Here is an 18,339-nt window from a genome sequence, read left to right as displayed (position 1 = left end):
GATGATGCCCACCTGGCTGCCGATGACTTCTGCACCAAGTGAGGCTGGGTCTCTGGAGCTGCCCCAGGGGCTGACCCTGCCCGGAGCCAACCTGGAGGTGCAGACTGAGAACCTCAAGGAGGACCTGGTCTACCTGAGAAGAAGAACCACGAGGAAGTGAGCTCAGCTCAGGGAATGCAGCAGAAATTCACCTGGAAGCAAGCGAGGCTGGGGCCCAGAACCTCCCTGGGCTGCGCCATGCTTTCAGTCCAGTTCCCATCTTTTGTGGATGGCTAGCCCTGACCCTCAGAGGACCTGGGTGAGGCCTGGAGGAGCCCCTCTTCCCAAATAGACTTCATTTGTCCCTTGAGGCTCAGCTCACTGCAGTTAAGTAACTAATGAGTAACTCAGTGTAAGAACACACAATGCTAATTATTATAATTAATTATAATAGTGATAGTCATTAAAACAAGGAGCTTCTGCCCAGCACTGCAAGTGACTCACAGCCATTATCTCGCTGATACAACAGCTGGGAGAAAGATACTCTTTCTTCCTTTTGACCCGTGAAGACACTGAGGCTCAGAGAGGTTAAGGGATTTATCTACAGCTGCACAGGGACCCTCCTTCAGGCCTGTCGGACTCATATCCACCCCACCTCTCTGGCCCCTCTCTCTGCCTCTCCTTTCCAGAAGGTTCTAGGTCCCAGAGACTCCAAGGCTCAACCCAAGGATAGAGATCCAAGGTCCTGCCGGGGCAGTCAGGAGGCCTTACATGCCCTGTCCTGTGGCTTCCTTCTCAGCCGAGCTCTGTGCTGCTCTAAGCTGGGGGAGCCTACTCCCTGAGAAGCAGGACACCTGGAAGGTGTCTCCCCCTGGCTTTGAGGCTGGTTATACAATTGCTTTCCTCCAGCAGATTAACATTTGCTAACGGGGCCTGGTGCGGTGACACCAGCGTAGGGTTGCTTTCTGCAAGCCTGTGCTTTGGGCTGGTGGGGGGGCAAGGCAGTGGTGGGGGCAAGGTCAGGGCAGTGAGTGAGGTCGCCCATGGTCATCCTCCACCGTGCTGGGGGGTTGTCATCTCTCGGGGCTTAGCCAACTTGTTGGGGATGGGTGAAGTCCAGTCCCGAGTCACAGTGTGTGTTGGGGGAGGTTGCTGATATTCCTAGCCCTGTATGTTTGAGAAATGACACCATCCACCTTCACCTTCAGGGTGAGGAGCTGTTGGCCTATCTGTGTCTGTCTGTCTGTCTGTCATCTGTACCTGTCTCTCCGAGAGAGAGAAGGCAGGCCCCAGGGTCTTTCCCCAGGATGGCCTTGGGTGAGCTCCTGCTGTCCTCTCTGCCCAGGAAATGAACGCCCTTTGAGGTCAGGTGGATGAGGATGTCAGTGTGAAGATGGACACTGTGCCTGGAGTGAAGCTGAGCTGCATCCTGAATGAGAGGCGTGACCAGGACAAGAAATTGGTGGAGAAGAGCCGCAACGATGCCCAGGGCTGGTTCTTCAGCGTGGTGGGTGGCCATGTGTAAGCAGGTGTGCACACGTGTGGGCACATGTGCTGCATGCTGGTGCAGCTGGAACACTGGAACAACTGTCCCAGTTGGAAGGACTTTTGGGAACCAGTTGGACCAGCCTCATGTTTTAGATGTAAAATGTGAGGCTCAGAGAGGACTCAAGCTCACACAGCCCTTCACTGTGGCCTGCAAAATAGATCCAGGTCTCTACAAGTCTGGTCTTGGGTTTCCACCACAGCTGTTTACAGGATGTGTGTATTTGAGTACATATGCATACCCTTGGCAAGCACAGGCTGAGTCTCCAGTGTCCTAGGGACAGCAACAGGCGCAAAAGAATAACACCCAGTGCCTGTCTTTGAGGTGCTGCAATTCGGTAGGAGTAAGAACTGCAAACGACCGCAGAGCAGGCTGAATTCCTCCAAGGTCCAATGTGGGTGCAGAGGGTCTTTGTGTGCAGGTGCCTTTGGGGCCCCATAGAGGCCAGGGAGGGTTTAGGGGATGGTTCTGGGAGGTGAGGGTTCAGGAGCAGCCCCTTTCCTGTGCCCCACTTCTGAAAGTCTCCTTAAACCCTTGTGACCCACTCTGCCTTCCAGAGAGAGGGGCTAAACTGCGAGGTAGCCACCAACACAGAGGCCCTGCAGAGTGGCAGGATAGAGATATGGAGCTCTACATCTCTGTGCAGAACCTGAGCTGTCCCAGCTCAGCAAGGTAGGGCCTCTGTCCCCTCCCCACCCTGTACCTGTCACCCCAGGGTGAGCCAGCCTTTTAGACCCCTGCTTGGAGAACCAGAGTCCCCACCCAGCCTGTCCCTTCACACTCAGTGGCTGGGTGCACTACCACCCCACTGTGCTGGCAGCACCCACAGCCCCATACAGGAGGGGCTCCTCTCTAGTGCTCTGCCATGGGGAAGGGTCCCAGGTCCATCTCATCGCACCACCTATCTCTTGGCCCACAGAAAGCATCGCTGGAGGGCAGCCTGGTAGAGACGGAGGTGTGTTATGGGACTCAGCTGGCCCAGCTGCAGGGGCTCATCAGAAGCATGGAGCAGCAGCTGTGCGAGCTCTGCTGCGACGCGAAGCACCAGGACCACAAGCACCAGGTCCTTCTGGACGGGAAGACGTGGCTGGAGCAGGAGATCGCCACCTACCACTGCTTACTAGAGGTTGAGGACGCCCAGTGAGTGTGCACCCGGGTACCTGCTGGGGCGGGCTGGGGGCCCGCTTCACCCAGGGAGAAGTTGGTGTCTGAGTACCAGCGAAGTTCAGGAGGTGTGAATGTCGGAAGCTGTGGGGGTTTGCAGGAGGTGAAACTGACGATGCAGGCTGGAGTCTGACTGAGGAGCCTTGAATGCCAAGTTAAAGCGTCTGGACTAGATCACGTAGGCAATGGAGAGCCATGGAGGGATTTGGAGCAGGAGAGGGGAATGAACATCAAGATATTTTAGAACATTCCCTCTGGCTGCAGAGGGAGAAATGGATCAGAGGGGTCAGGTGGGGCCAGAGAGATGCGTCAGGGGGCTGGAGCAGGGAGTCTGGCCAGAGAAGTCCTGTGGGGTGGAGGGTGGAGGGTGGGGCGGGGGAAGGAAGGTAGTGCACGCAGAAGAGAGGTTATAGCTCAAAACAGCAGGACTGGATGCCTGGACCTCAGGGTAAGCGTGGCTCACAGTCAGGACTCAGTAAGTGTCAGGTGAACACATGAAGGAGTGGGCATTGATGGCCCTGGGTTTCTGGTTCCGATGACTGTGTGAGTGGTGATACCATCAGCCACAGGTGAAGAGCAAGGTGGGTGGTGGTCGAGTTTGCAGTTGGGAAGGGTGATCAGGCCTTCAGCTGAGAGTGTCCCGGAGTCTCCATGCTTAGTCACACGTTGCAGCTTTTTGCTCCCCGAAAATGGTGAAGTCCATCTATAGTCTAACGACAGTCTCTCCTGCTTTAATTGGGTCTATTTGTTGGGCCCTCTGGGATATGGAAAAACCACTTGCTCAGCTTCTCCTTGTAAATTCCTGGTGAGTAGCCACAGAGGCCGCCGGGCCTACTGCTGTGCTGTTTCTTTTTCTTCTTCCTGCTGTGCTGAACCCCTGCCCTTTCATTCTTGGGCCTGTGCTAATTTCTGTGCATTCCCAAACTGTGATTTTTCACCAATTTGGGGGAACCTCCTCTGCCAGGGCCTGCTTCTGCCCAGCAGTGCTTGCAGGGGCCTGGGCTGGCTGGCATCCCTGGGCTGATGGGTGCTACTCTCCCTGCAGGCTGGCCACTCAGTACTCCTTGTCCCTGGCCTTGCAGCCCACCTGGGAAGGTAAGAAGCTGCCCTATCCTGCTGTGTGGACCCCAAGGCAGGGGAGAGGTTGAGGACCCTTCTGTGTGGGAGACTGGGGGGGCCACAGACTCGGGGGCAGGTGGGGGGAAGAGTTCCTTCCTGATGTTCCCTGTGCCTCCCTCTTCCATCGCCTGCAGCCACAGTGCCCAGCCGCCAGGTGTGCCATCATGGAGGAAGTCCAGGTTGGAGAGGTGGTCTCCTTCTGTGAGCAGGTCCACCTCTCCACCCACTGAGGCCCCTTTCTGCCTGTGACAGCCCCACCTCGAGGGCCACGGCACAGCCATCGGCTCCAGCTCCCACATGCTACTGCCACGCCCCCAGTGTCCGTCTGGGCCCCGGTCCATGACCTGTTGTCATTCTATATCTACTTTCTTCAGCCCCTCACTGAGGAGGCCTCCTGGGTTTGTCCAGTGCTTGCTATTAAAGCTTTGCTCCAAGTTCAATGCCTCATGTGATCTGGTCTGTTCATTGGTTTGGGGCAGTGTGGGCTGAGGGACTGGGGGAGGTGGAGAGTTTATTGAGTGTTTGGGTATCGGCTTGTCACCTGACATCTGTTCTGCCCACTCCATCCAGGCCTGGGGCTCCTGGAAAGACGAGAGGGGAGGAGGCGGAAGGATTAAGGGCGGAGGGATGGGACAGCCCCTTGTATTGAGAAAAGTTTCTAAGAATCAGCCCCTGAGTCCCTGTCACCTGTGGCTGGTCCCTGGGAGGGCCACACAGATTTTCCAAGGACCAAGCCTCAGCCCAGGGCGGGTTCAAGAGCAGAAGGAGAGGGGATTGGTGGGGAGGGGCTTCTGAAGGAGTGGTCCAGGGCATTGATGAGTGAGAGGGGGTGGCAGCGACGCAGCCAGCCCAGGAAACCAGACCGGCTTTGCCCAGCTCGGGGTGTGTGTGGGGCGGGATGGCCACTGTGTGTGTACACGTGGGGCGCCTCTTGTTTGCTTTGGTGGCTTGGCAGCCGCTGGGCTATTGAGGAATCTCTCTCGGCTGCTGGTGGGGCTTTCTGGGCCTGTCTGGGAAGTGGAAGCCATCAGCAGTCTGAAACATGACCACCTTCCACCCAGCGGGCCTGGTGGGACCCTAGGACCCAGGGCTGGGCTTGGGGTGGTGGGCAGGGCAGGGTGGGGCCGTGGGGTGGGGCACATGGCCCTGAGGAGCCACATCTTGGGGAGCCTGGAGTGGGGAGGGGGCTGGCTGGGGTCTCTGTAAGAGCCTCTTTTTGGGCAATGTCTTTTAGGTTTCCTTATGGGCTGAGACCTGAGATAAATGCCCCTCACCTGACCTGAGGTCTCTTGGGGTACAGAAGGGTGAGAGGAGTGGAAGGGGGCATCCCCTCTCGTTGGTTTAGATCCTCTCTTAGCACAGCCCACCATTTCCCCATCCTATAGCTGAGCCCCTGTTTGCCCACCCAGCCTGGAGTGTAAACCTGGGAAAAGGTTACATGAGGAGACTGGGTTAGCAAGGGCTTCTAGGGATGGGGCAGGGTCAGAAGCTGACTGGATGGAACTGTAGCCCCTAGAGTGCATTCCTCGGGTGTCAGGCTCTGCAGAAGGGGCCAGTGTGGACACTGCACCCTCTGGAGCCCCAATTTCTTTATCTGTGATGTGGGTTGGTCTCCGAGGCTTGATGGCGTTTCTGTGCTGTGAGGTGGGCCTGGTGGGTTTGGGCTCAGTTTCCAAGGCAGGATCGGCTCTCAGTCCCTCTTTCTCTTCAGCACCCAGCCCCGGGCCAGCACCGTGGGTGGAGCAGTGTGGGGTGAAAGACAGCAACTTCGGGGGGGGGTCACCTGACACTGCAACCCATTTCCCCACCAGACAGGGTTGAGGCGGGCCGGGCTGGGGTGGTGGCTGCCTGGGAGGGCCTGGGGACGGTGATCCTGCCTTCTCCTCTTCTCCGTATTAGTCATGGAAAGCATAGCTGGAGGGCCCTCCTGAATCACAGGTGACGGGCCTGAGACAGAGGCACACACACGCACACGCACGGCACCCAGCACGAGGATTTGGAGAAATGAGGCAAATTCCTGATGATGGGTGGGGAGGGGGCCCCAGCCACCTGGGAGCTGGCAGGTGGCCATGGTGATGAAAGCCCAGGGGAATGGAAACAGAGGAGCAAGCCTGTTGTAATCGCTACGCCCACTTGGTGGCCTATAAAGGAAGCGGGTGAACCCCGGCAGCCCTACACAACTTGGGGCCCCCTCTCCTCTCCAGCCCTTCTCCTGTGTGCCTGCCTCCTGCCCGCCACCATGACCACCACCATCCCAGTTCACCTCCTCCAGCTCCATCAAGGGCTCCTCCGGCCTGGGGGCGGCTTGTCCCACACCTCTGCCGGCTGTCTGGCGGCCTGGGTGCCGGCTCCTGCAGGCTGGGATCTGCTGGTGGCCTGGGCAGCGCCCTCGGGGGTAGCAGCTACTCCAGCTGCTACAGCTTTGGCTCTGGCGGTGGCTATGGCAGCAGCTTTGGGGGCGTTGATGGGCTGCTGGCCGGAGGTGAGAAGGCCACCATGCAGAACCTCAATGACCGCCTGGCCTCCTACCTGGACAAGGTGCCGCCCTGGAGGAGGCCAACACTGAGCTGGAGGTGAAGATCTGACTGGTACCAGAGGCAGGCCCCGGGGCCCGCCCATGACTACAGCCAGTACTACAGGACAATCGAGGAGCTGCAGAACAAGGTAGGGCCTGCTGGTGGGAGGGGTCTCTGGGGGGCATGACTTCTTCCCCCAACTCCTGCCCTGGCCAAAGGCCTGGAGTCCAGCCATAGGGTCTCAGGGAGCCAAGGGTGGTTTGATGTGGCTTAGCTTCTGGGAACCTGCCTTGGGGCCCCTGTGTGGCCCACATCCCCCTTTTCTGGGGGCAGCAGGCTGAGTCAGGAACAAACAGGCCTCGTGGAGCCCTTGGAGCCTCAGTTTCTCCCTCCTGGAGCTCCTCCACCTGGAGAGGTTGTAGGATGAGGCAGGAGGATGCAGATGGAGGGCTGGGCCCGTGGCCGCTGGATGCGTGGTGTCTTGCTCCTTTGGAGCAGGGGTCAGCAGGAGGGGGTTTTGGGAGATGTGGAGTGGGGGTGTCTGAGTGAGCTCCTGATAGCACCTGCTGTGGGGGAGGCAGAAAGGAGGGGGTGGGACCTCAGGGTGGGGAAGGCCTCTGATGTGCCTTATTTGGGGATTTTTCTGGCTTCTCCTTTCCTCCTGCTGTCCCTTAAGACGGGCTCAGCAAACCCCAGGGGGCGGGGTTGCTGGCTGGAGCCCAGGGTTAGGGATTAGGAGGGGTCCTGACTTCTGATTTGGAACCACTCTTTGGTGAGGGCTCCTTTAGCCTCCTTTTGGGGGAGCCTGTCAGGGGCACCCTCTAGCTGACTGTAAAACCAGGGGGTTGCCCACATCCCCTCCCTTGTTCTAGAATTCTGGGACAGCTTCTGCCCTGGGGACATTTTCCCATTCTTTTCTGGTTGCCTCATACTCCCAGCCAGCTGTCTCTTCTCCTTTAAGGCTGAGCCTGGCATGGGGGTCTGGTGGGGTACTGAGTATCGGGGGAAGAAGAGGCACGTTTCAGCCCTTCAGACTCCTGCTTGCCCCTCCTCTGCCAATAATACAGCACGGGCAAGGGAGGGGCTGGGCGGGAAGAGAGGCCCCCAGGCAGGAAGATCTGCTCAGAACCCTGGTGTGGGCTCAGCCACCCCCATCCAATGACCTGACTACTCCCATCTCCTCAGATCCTCACAGCCACCGTGGACAATGCCAACATCCTGCTACAGATTGACAATGCCCATCTGGCTGTGATGACTTCCGCACCAAGTGAGTCCTAGCTGTGGGCTTGGGCAGCCTGGGCCAGCTGGGGGAGGATCTCAGGGTACCCCTCCTGACCCCAGGACTCCTTGGTTGCTTGTGGCAAGGCCCAGGAGCTCAGGGTGGGGCAGTCCTAGGAGCCCCACTCCTTAGTCCAGGATGCAGTGAAGGCAGCCAGTTCTGAAGGTTGCTGGGCTTAGGCAGGGAATAGAAGAGAGGGAGGGGAGGCGGGAGGCAGAGAGAAGTAAGGAAGCTGGTGGGCGTGGGATCTGGCCCTGTGATGGTCCCGGGGCCCCGGGGCTGGAATTTGTTTCCACTCGACCCTCTCATCAGCCCTTCCAACCCCTTAGAGTCCTGGCAAAATGAAGGCAGGTGAGCAGCCAGGACCTGGACCTGCAGGTCCAAGCAGCCTGGGCTGAAGTCCTGATTCCCACGGCAGGTTTGAGACAGAGCAGGCCCTGCGCCTGAGTGTGGAGGCCGACATCAATGGCCTGCGCAGGGTGCTGGATGAGCTGACCCTGGCCAGAGCCGACCTGGAGATGCAGATTGAGAACCTCAGGAGGAGCTGGCCTACCTGAAGGAGAACCACGAGGAGGTGAGGTGGCTGGGGCAGAAGGTCAAAGATGCTGAGGAGTGGGTGGCAGAGCCCTGGGGCTGGGCCATGGCTGAGGCCGTGGGAGACAGCAGAGCAGGCGCACTGGGATTAGTCACCTTAGAGGGCTTCCCTGTCTGCAGAGCCCTGATCCTTGGGGTCCGCGTGCAGGGCAGACTCCTCTTTGTACTACATGCTTCTCTGCACCCAAGGAACCTCCCAGGGGCCGCAGAGGCTCCCTCTACCTGCCCTGGCCTCCCTCACAAGGGCGGGGGATAAGTAAGGAAGTCTCCTTCTTGTCCCATTTCAAACTCTCAAAGCTGAACATCTACGCAGAAGCTTGGAAATTAGAGGGGAAATTTTTGGGGCATAGGCCTAATAATTAGATTTTATTTTGGAGATCCCTTGGTCTAATGGGGGAGATAGAGTCTGATGGTGGAGGCAATACCGAGCAGATGAATAAAAATCATTTAGAGGGTCAGACAGAGCAGAGGAGAACAAAGGAGGGGTCCTTGTGGGGAGTGGGGTCCCCTTGTGGGGGAAGGCTTGGGAGTGAGAGGTCAGGATGGGTCCAGATGCGCACATCCACATCCCCTTTTTCCATAGGAGATGAACACCCAGTGAGGCCAGGTGGGCGGTGAGATCAATGTGGAGATGGACGCTGCCCCAGGCGTGGACCTGAGCCACATCCTGAACGAGATGCGTGACCAGTATGAGAAGATGGCAGAGAAGAACCGCAAGATGCCAGGATTGGTTCTTCAGCAAGGTGGGGGCTGCTGCAGGCCAGAGGTCTCTCTTAGGGGCTGGGGCTCAGGGGCCTTAGCACTGACAGTAAGCCCACGCCAGGTGTCTTGGAGGTGCCCCTCCTCAGCAAGCTGCATGGACCACAGGGTCACCCGCTGCATCAACAGACCTGGAGCTGAGCTCAAGCTGGGATCTGGGGGGTGGGTGGGGAGGTAGGGAGCCCCATAAAGGCAGAGGGTAAAGACCTGGGAGTCACCACCCTCTCTCTCAAGAAGTCAGGACTAGCACCAAGAGCCAGGCTACGTGTTCTGGCTGGTTCTCAAGTTTCCGGTCTGTGGCCTCCCACACGCAGGGATTAACCATAAAAAGTTAACATTTCAAATGCATGTTCCGGGCTTTCGACATGGGAAGCTTGTGAGAAGGCACCACTCTCTCCACAGTTAGATTTGGGAGGAGGCCTGACTTGGGAGAAGGATGCAGGCTCACACCACCCTGTCCTGTGTCCTGTCTGCAGACAGAGGAGCTGAACCGCGAGGTGGCTACCAACAGTGAGCTGGTGCAGAGCAGCAAGAGCCGAGATTTTCGGAGCTCCAGGGCACCACGCAGGCTTTGGAGATCGAGCTGCAGTCCAGCTCAGCATGGTAGGAACAGTCCTTGTGCATGGGGTGGGCCCCAAAGAGGACACTGACCACCCTCACTGACCCCTGGTCTTCCTGCCCTCCTGCAGAAAGCTTACCTGGAGGGCAACCTGGAGGAGACAGAGAACCGCTACCGTGTGCAGCTGTCCCGGATCCAGGGGCTGATAGGCAGCATGGAGGAGCAGGTGGCACAGCTTCGCTGCGAGATGGAGCAGCAGAAACCAGGAGTACAAGATCCTGCTGGACGTGAAGACGCCGCTGTAGCAGGAGATCGCCACCTACCGCCGCCTGCTGGAGGGCAAGGATGCCCAGTGAGGGGGGGCGCCTGGGGTCAGGGCTGGGGGCCTCTTGGCAGGGGTGGGGCTCTCAGACTCACATCTAATTTCCTCTCTGTTTTTATTTTTTTCTTTTCAGCCTGACTCAGTCAAGAAAGAATGTACGCATCTTCGTGGCTGAGGCCCTGGGGATTGGGTGCATGGGACAGGCAGCCCACCTGCACATTGTTGGGGCAGGGATCCCAGGAGCCCCAGGAGTTGATGGCTGTCCCTTAGCAGGGGTGGGAGAAGTGACCCATTAGCACTGAGGATTGATACTCAGGAAAAGATCAAATGAGAGAGACACTGTCTGGTCTGATGGGGGTGGGCCAGGGAACTGGTCCTTACCTTGGAGATCCTAGTCTGATGGAGGAGACAGGTCCCAGCTCTGGAGATTGTCATCTGATGGGAAGATGGGAATATGGTCTCATGATCTTTGCTCTTGACAGCTTTCAGATGAGCAAAACAGTCCTGCCTCTGGGGACTCTAGCCTGATGGGAGATAGGGACATGGTCCTTTGTCCTCCAAATTCCAGTCTGAAAAGATATGATCCTAGCCCCAGGGTTCCTAGTCTAATGGAGGAGATAGGGGCCTGGTTTTGTCTGGGGCGATCCCAGTCTGATGGGGGAGATGGGAGCAAATCTATGTCCTGGAGACTGCAGAGAAATGGAGACGGATTTCATGGAGTCTACATGGCTCCTCCCTGGCAGGACCACACTGGGTCAGAATCAAATAACCCATCCAGGGAGGCAAGACTCACACAGGGCCACCGGCAGAGGGATGGGTTGGAAGGGAGGCGGTGGCAGGGACAGGAGGGATGTGTGTGCAGTGTGATGTCGAGGTGACAGTGGAGGCACTCACAGCACCTGGGGGAGGATGAGGGAGAAAGCCGGCTCCTGTCCACGAGGGCTAGAGGGGCAAGCGAGGGTCTCCTGGCCCCTACCCACTTTAAAGTGCCTGCTTTCTCCTGCAGCGGTGACCACCCGTCAGGTGCGTACCATTGTGGAAGAGGTCCAGGATGGCAAGGTCATCTCCTCCCGCAAGCAGGTCCACCAGACCACCCGCTGAGGACTCAGCTTCCCCCACCAGCACCCCAGGAGGCAGGGAGGCAGCCGCCCCATCTGCCCCGCAGTCTCCGGCCTCTCCAGCCTCAGCCCCCTGCTTCAGTCCCTTCCCCATGCTTCCCTGCCTGATGACAATAAAGCTCGTTGACTCAGCTATGAAATGTGTCCTTGTTTTGGCCCCTCAGTGGGCACTAGGGGACAAAGGGTAAAATGGGAAGGAGTGAGGGTGAAGGGAGATGGTGCTTGGATACCCACTGTTGTTGACTGGCAGGTCAGGGGTCAGCTTAGACCAGTATAAAGAGTAAGTCTGAGGAGAGTAAGTGCTCGCATCTCCCAAAGGCTGGAGATTTTCAGGGGTGGTCCAGGCTGCGCTAGACCCGGGGTGGAGTCGGTGTATCAGGTGTGGTCCTAGGTCGCCACTGCTTGGCCTGTGAGTAGCTCTGTGACCTCGGGAAGTTAGCCAGTCACTTCCCCTCACTGAGCCTTGCTTTCTCATCCATAAATGGGTGGGAAGATCTCAGGTGTGGGAGCCGGAATCCTCAGAGATGACTCAATCAGTTGCTTCTCCCGGTCCTGTGGGCTGTGCCCTCCCCCTAGATGGGGCAGGAGGTGGGCAAGGGCTGGGATAAGCACAAAGGGAGGGTGGGTGGGGGAGGCACAGGCTGGGTGGTTGGGGCCCAGACTCCTGTGTGAGTCTCAGGAAATCTCCAAGAGGGGCTCCCATCGCCTCCACCCTGGGAATGTGAGCAGGAGGCTGGTGTTTTCAGGGAAGGCTACGGACCCCAGGCAGGTATGGGAGAAAGGGTGGGGCCTCTCTCAGGGATGTTTCCTCACATGGTCAGCTGTTGCTCAGGATGGGGACGGGCAGAGTGGGGGACACTGCAGATGGGGTGGCTGTGCCCAGGGAGCAGTGCCACTCTCCCTGGCGGTCTGGATCCTCTTCGGTTCCCCACTAGGGACAGGGGTGGTGTGAGGGAGGGTAGAAACTGCCTCCTAGGAAAATGAGAAGGAACAGCCCTGCTCCAGCCACTCCCGGCACCCTCTGAGCACCAGCCCCAGCTCTTGCTGGTGGCAGCAAACGTGGCTGTGGGGAGCAGTCTGTGGGAGGTGAGCCTATACCTGGAAATCTTCCTTCTAGTAAATCCGGAAACTGCCAGGCAGGTTGGCCTGCTTTCCTGGTTTTCTTCAAGCAGGGGGTTAGTGGAAGGGAGGGTGCCTCCACCTCATCACTGCTGGACCTGTGGTGTTTCTGCTGCTGCAGAATTAGACCAGGGCCCCCAAACACCCTCTCTCTCCTGGTGCCTGGAGGCTGGGGGTGGGGCCCAGGCCCGAGGAGAATGGGAGTGACCAGAGCCCTCTGAGCCTGGGTTGGTGGGGGTTTGGACTGGCAGAGGCCAGGGATGGGGGTGGGTACTGACCACTGGGGTATGGGTGACTTTGGGCTGGTCACAGGCCCTCCCTGGACCTGGGAGCTATGACATCCCGACCTCCCGGGAGAGTGTTTACCTCTGCAGGGGAGATAGCTGCCTGGAGTCGGGGACTTGCACCTGCAGCGGCATCTGCACGACTCAAAGCAAGGGCAGGCTCTGCTCCGTCAGAGGCTGACGTCTCCCTGCTGTCTGGCAGCAAATGTGGCACCATGGAGGGCAGGAGGGAGGCACTGTTTGCACCAGGCCCCCACCACAACCAGAAGAACCATCCCTGGGCTGCAGATGGCTCATTCTGGAGGGTGACTTCATTTATCTGAATAGTCCCCGGAAGCAGGGAGGGTCTGGGGGAAGGCGCCTTATTGTGTGGATGGGGACACTGAGGCTCCAAGGAGCAGTGACTCAGCCCTTGTCCCGGAGCCTGGGGGGTCAATAGTGGAGACAGGCAAGGGAGGGGAGTGGGCCCCGCTTCCGTGCTGGGAAGAGGAGCCAAGCTCCCCCTCCTCCCCTACCTCAGGCTCCTGGCAGGGCTCTCTCTCCCTCCTGTAGAGCCTGCGGTCCACAATTACTGATGGCGCGAGTGAGGAGGGGCAGAGTGTGGGAAGAACCAGAGACAGCCCCAGACTGTGCCCCTCTGCTGGGGAAGAAGCCCTTCTCCACAAAGTGAGTGGGTGGGAGGCTCAAGAGGCCAGAATGGGGGAGCCCCCCCGTGTGCCCAGATAGCTGAGCCAGTCGAGGTAGTGGTTGCCAGGGGCTGGTGGGGAGACTTGAGTGACTTTGTCCAAGGACCCCAAGTGGGCCCAGAATGCTGGGGACATGTGCCTGGGCTGGACTGGGGACCCAGCTATGGGACTCAAGGAGGGAGTCACAGTTCATCCACACACTCCCTGCCCACTGCACAGAATGTTTCACCCTGTCATCAAGGCAGAAGCTGCAGATCTGTGGTTGGATTGTGAAGGGCTATGACAGCCCCATCTTCAGAAGGGGGGCATCAAACATGCAGGAGGGGAGAGGACCCCCGAAGGTGGCCTGGCACTCACAGATTTCCCCAGATCCCGGGAGCCATCACGGGGACAGAGGCTGGGCCTGGACATTCGTCTTCCCCCAGGGACCCTGCTCCCTCTGTTTCTCTGCAGGGCCCCAGTACCCCATCGTGGCCCGACTTTAGTGTATTGGGATTGTCTTTACCACCTTCTCCCCCAGAAGACTATGTCTCCAGGGCTTCTCTGTCTTCTTCTTTGAGTCTGAGTGCCCAGCACAGCGCCAGGCACATAGTAGGTGCTTTGTAAACACCTGCTCATAAACATAACGCTAGCCACCAGCCTTTGCCAGGTGCTTTATTTGGCCTCTAATCCCCTAATATGCCTGTGAGGCAGGGCTGTTATTCCCATTTCCCAGAGAAGGACACTGAGGCTCAGGGAGGCTGAATGTCCTGCCCAAGGTTTCGCCCCTGCTTGCCCTGATTCCAGGCTGCTCTGTCCTGGCTCAGTGGGGCTCTACTTTTCCTTCCTCCGGCCCGGAAGCCTGTGACTCCGGCTTTTCCACCTGGGGCTGGGGACCCTGCAGCAGCCCCCTCTCTCCCCTCAGCCTCTCTGTCCCCCTCCTCAGCCCCCTAAGCTGCCTCCTGACTTCCCAGCCTAAGTTGGCTTGGGAGCTTGTAAAACAGCCCCACCAGCAGGCTTGTCCTGAGAGGTGCTGATGCGGGAGTTGGAGCAGGGCTGCGAATCTTCTTGGGGACTCTAATGATCTGTCTGGTTGGAGAATCACTGCAAGACAAGGCGTGGCATTGGACAATGGTGTTTCCCGGCTGCCTTAGGTATGCCATGATCTCATGCCTCATGCTTGTCATGGGCAGGACGAAGGAGGGAGGAAGGAGGCAGGGTGCGGGGAGGACCTCCGCACTGCAGGGCAAGGAGGGTAAGGAGGCACAGGGAGACCCTGGCTCAGGGACCCAGGTTACCCCATCATTCAGCACCCGGAGAAGCCTGCTGAACGAGGAACTCTCTGCGCATAATTTCCTCCCTATTGTTTTCTCTTCCTAGAACTTCCACTAATACGAAGTTAATCAACTAACTCTTTTTGTCTCCTGCCTTCCTTCCTTTTCTTTTACTCCAATTCTCCTTCCCCCATCCCCCGCTAACTTCCTGGGAGATTTTTTTCAACTTTATCCTCCAATCCTATTGAATTTTTGGTAAACATCTTAAATTATTTAAAACATTTTTCTTAAGAGTTGGGGTCTCACTTGTTGCCCAGGCTGGTCTCAGCCTTCAGAAGCTCTGGGATTGTAAGTGCGAGCCACCGCACCTGGCTAAACAGTTTAAATTCTAAAAGCTCTTTCTCTTTCTTAGACTAGTTCTTTCTTTCCATCACACTGGTTTTGTTTCTGTTTTTGTCTTTGTGGGACAGTCTTGCTCTGTCGCCCAGGCCGGAGTGCAGTGGCACAATCTTGGCTCACTGCAACCTCTACGTCCTGGGTTCAAGTGATTCTTCTGCCTCAGCCTCCTGAGTAGCTGGGATTACAGGCCTGTGCCACCATGCCTGGCTAATTTTTGTATTTTTGGTAGAGATGGGGTTTCACCATGTTGGCCAGGCTGGTCTCGAACTCTTAGCCTCAAGTGATCCTTCCGCCTCGGCCTCCCAAAGTGCTGGGATTATAGGCATGAGCCACTACACCCAGCCTCAAAAAGCTTAACAATCTTTGACTATCGCTTCCTGTCTGGGGATGAGGCATTAAAAAGCTGCTCAGAAGTTCCAGCAGAAGGGGCTACTTCTAAGAGACACGGGACCAGAAAATACAGACTCAAAAGTAGGCCTTGGTGTCCTGGGGCTGCCCCTCATCCTGCACTGGGCCTTTGCATCTGTTCTAGGCTCACAGAGAGAGCAGAATGGGAAATGGGGACCATTCCGGGTGGTGTATGGAGGGTTGCATTTGCTCTGTGCATTGCCCAGTGTGATGTCCCTCAGCCTTACTGTAGGTCATCCAGGTGGTAGAATTATTCTGGTTTATACAGATGCCGAATTATTCTATTTGGCAGAAGCCTTGCCAGGGAGACCCTCTCCCAGGGCCCCTGGGTTTTTCCCATTCTAGCTGACTTGCTCAATGTGTTTGGATTCACATTCTTCCCCAACAACTGCTGTCACAGCTCTGGATTGGCTACTGCAATGAGAAGGTAAAGCAACACTTTGTTGCTCACAACCTGAGGGCCCAGCAGGTGTGGCCAGCAGCCAAATCCCGACATCTGCACTTCCTCCAGGCTCCCGCCCCTCCCCAGGGTGTGCCCAGCAGTCTCCCTTCCTCAGAGGATGCTGTTCATGTCCTTGCCATGGTTGCCAAGCCAGCCAAGAGGTAACATGTTGGTCCTCAGGCCACAGAAGCCCTTTTCTGTCCGTCCAGGATTACTTTGTTAAGAGCCTGGAGTGGCTGTTTGTTAACTACCATAGTAACCACAGCAGTCTGGCTCTGAACAAGGGAACCCCATTAGCATCAGCTCCTTGATGGATGAGGTGGAGAGCAATGGACAGGGAAGAAGATGTTGCTGAGAAGTTTGAAGAAGTTAGTCATTAGGAGCCTTGGTGACTGGCCCGTGCCCTCTCTGCCCCTCTGTCTCCCCTAATGTGTTCACTAGTACCCACCTTGTCTGTCTCTTGGGGTCACTGTAATGTCCACGGTGACTCTTGTTATTATCTATGGCCAGGGGACCCACAATGTGAGGGCCATGAGGGAGGGGAGTTAGATCTTCCTGCCCCATGGTTGACAGTCCACCCAACTCCCACACAGTAATGTTCCCTCAAGGGGCTGAGCAGCACTGTCTGTCTCAGACATCATCCAGGGTGTACCAGCAGGCACCCTAGATAAGGAAGGGGGCCAGCTACAAGAGTCAAAAGCAACATGATTCAGTATGCAGCACAATCATTTTAAGAATCCTGATTCTGGGCTGGGCACGGTGGCTCACGCCTGTAATCCCAGCACTTTGGGAGGCTGAAGCAGGTGGATCACTTGATGTGAGGAGTTGGAGACCAGCTTGGCCAACATGGCGAAACCCCATCTCTACTAAAAACACAAAAATTAGCTGGGCATGGTGGTGGGCACCTGTAATCCCAGCTACTTGGGAGGCTGAAGCAGGAGAATCACTTGAATCCGTGGGATGGAGGTTGCAGTGAGCCAAGATCATGCCACTCCACTCCAGCCTAGGTGACAGAGCGAGGCTCCATCTCAAAAAAAAAAAGAAAGAAAGAAAGAAAAAAAAAGAATCCTGATTCTGGGACAGCTCAACAGCCCTGAGGCCACCACCTGCTCTTTGCCATAGTGTGAACTCATCCCTGACACAGAGCCCAGTCCCTTGGGGCCCTGCTCACGGGGTCTAGGCAGAATGCTCTCCACAGCTCAAATTGAGCTGCCTAGCAGTTGGAGGTGCCAGACGTGAGTTCTTGAACACATCTGCCAAGACTAGAGACCAGGATGTGACATTTGTATCTACCGAAGGAGTGCTGGCGGCTGGCTCTGCTCCCCTGGAACATCCTCTCAAAACCCTTTTGCCTTGACTATTACCTCATCCCTCTCCTGGCCTGCACTGATCCTTGGCCGACTCTAAGCAGTCACCTGTGGGGGCCTGGGGCAAGACAGGTCATGGTTCTGGGCACCAGCTCTGCCATCTGCCTGCTCCTTCTGGTGTCCTTCTGGCCTCTCTTTGCTGGACTAGTGCCTGGCCCAGTATCACTGCCATCATGATCATGCTCAACTCGAGGGATATCATTTACTCCTTCAAGGGCAAGATTCTAGACCCCTCACTGCAGAGCCCTTCACTGGGGACACCCGGTCTTCTTTGCCTGCTTGGACATTAAGGGTGGAGGGAGGAAGGGGTTGTGGGCATCCATGGAAGCTGTGGGGGGCATCCAGAAAGAAGGGAGAGAGGCAGAGAGGCATCTTCACTGCTGGCTGTGTGCGGGACCAATTCCAGGGATTGTCTCTCTGCCTGCGCTACCCCCGCCCCCCGCCCCCAATAGGTAGCAGGGTCTGCTGGGCTTGGATGCCAGTGGGAAGAATGTGTTCTTGGAGAGTGAGTGGACCCTCCCTTGGGCTCACTGGAGGGGACGGGTCTGGAGCAGGCAGTGGAGCTCACTGGAGGGGACGGGTCTGGAGCAGGCAGAGTGAGCAGGTGCTTGCGGAATCCGGGATGGAGCGCAGGAATGGAGCTCCACACTCTCCCAGCTGCCTGGCCCGGGACAAGCATTGGCCCTTTCTGGGCCTCAGGAATCTCGAACCTCCGAGGCGATTCCAGTTTAAGCCTGCTGAGGCAGATGTGCATCCGGGCGGATGATTAGCCTGTGTGGGAGCGGCCTGGAGCCCGCCCGGCCTGGGGAGTGGCGGCTGCACGTGGTGACCGCGGTGTATTCGCTGAGTCAGGGCCCGGGGCGCTTCAGCACCGCGGCTTGGACAGCGCCCCGGGGCAGGCAGGTGGCGCCCTCCCTACAGGGACAAATGCCCCCAGGGCCGGCATTTCTCACCTAGAGAACGGGCCTGGATTGCCCTGGCGGGTTCTGAGCCTGGGGTTGGGAGCGGGTGGGAGCGGACGAAGTGGGGGCGGCCTTTGGAGACGATGGCAATTTACTGCCTTAGGCGGGCAAGCGCACGAGGCCCCGGAACCCTGAACAAGTTGGGGTGACCCTTGGGGTCTAGATGAGGCTCGGGCTTGCAATAAAGGGTGGTGGCGTCTAGACATAACGTCCCATCTCCTGAACCCGTCAAGGCTGGTGGCACCCAACCCGGGGGACTCATTTCGGACCAGTCCACACCCAAGACCCCAGGGCCCAAAACCTCCTGGGCTGGGTCTGCCTGGCTAGGGGCCCCTCACCCTGGGCTCTGCTCTTTTGGCGCAGAGGCCATGTGGCAGGCCCCTGGTCTGCGCCCTGCTCAGCCTCCCCTCCCCCCCCCGAAAAGTGGAGAGCCCCACGGCTTCCCCAGAAAAGCAGTCTGCTCC

At 57.7% G+C, this 18,339-nt stretch overlaps 1 pseudogene; it reads left to right on the top strand.

The window, feature by feature from the left end:
* The first annotated feature begins 6,047 nt into the window (after positions 1 to 6,047).
* Positions 6,048 to 10,938, top strand: LOC115833924 (annotated as a pseudogene).
* Positions 10,939 to 18,339: the final 7,401 nt, after the last annotated feature.

The sequence above is a fragment of the Nomascus leucogenys genome, unplaced genomic scaffold (assembly GCF_006542625.1).
Source record: "Nomascus leucogenys isolate Asia unplaced genomic scaffold, Asia_NLE_v1 001321F_42165_qpd_obj, whole genome shotgun sequence".
In the NCBI taxonomy this organism is placed as follows: Eukaryota; Metazoa; Chordata; class Mammalia; order Primates; family Hylobatidae; genus Nomascus; species Nomascus leucogenys.
Note: the sequence above shows the minus strand (reverse complement) of the source record. Positions and strands in the feature narration are given on the sequence as shown.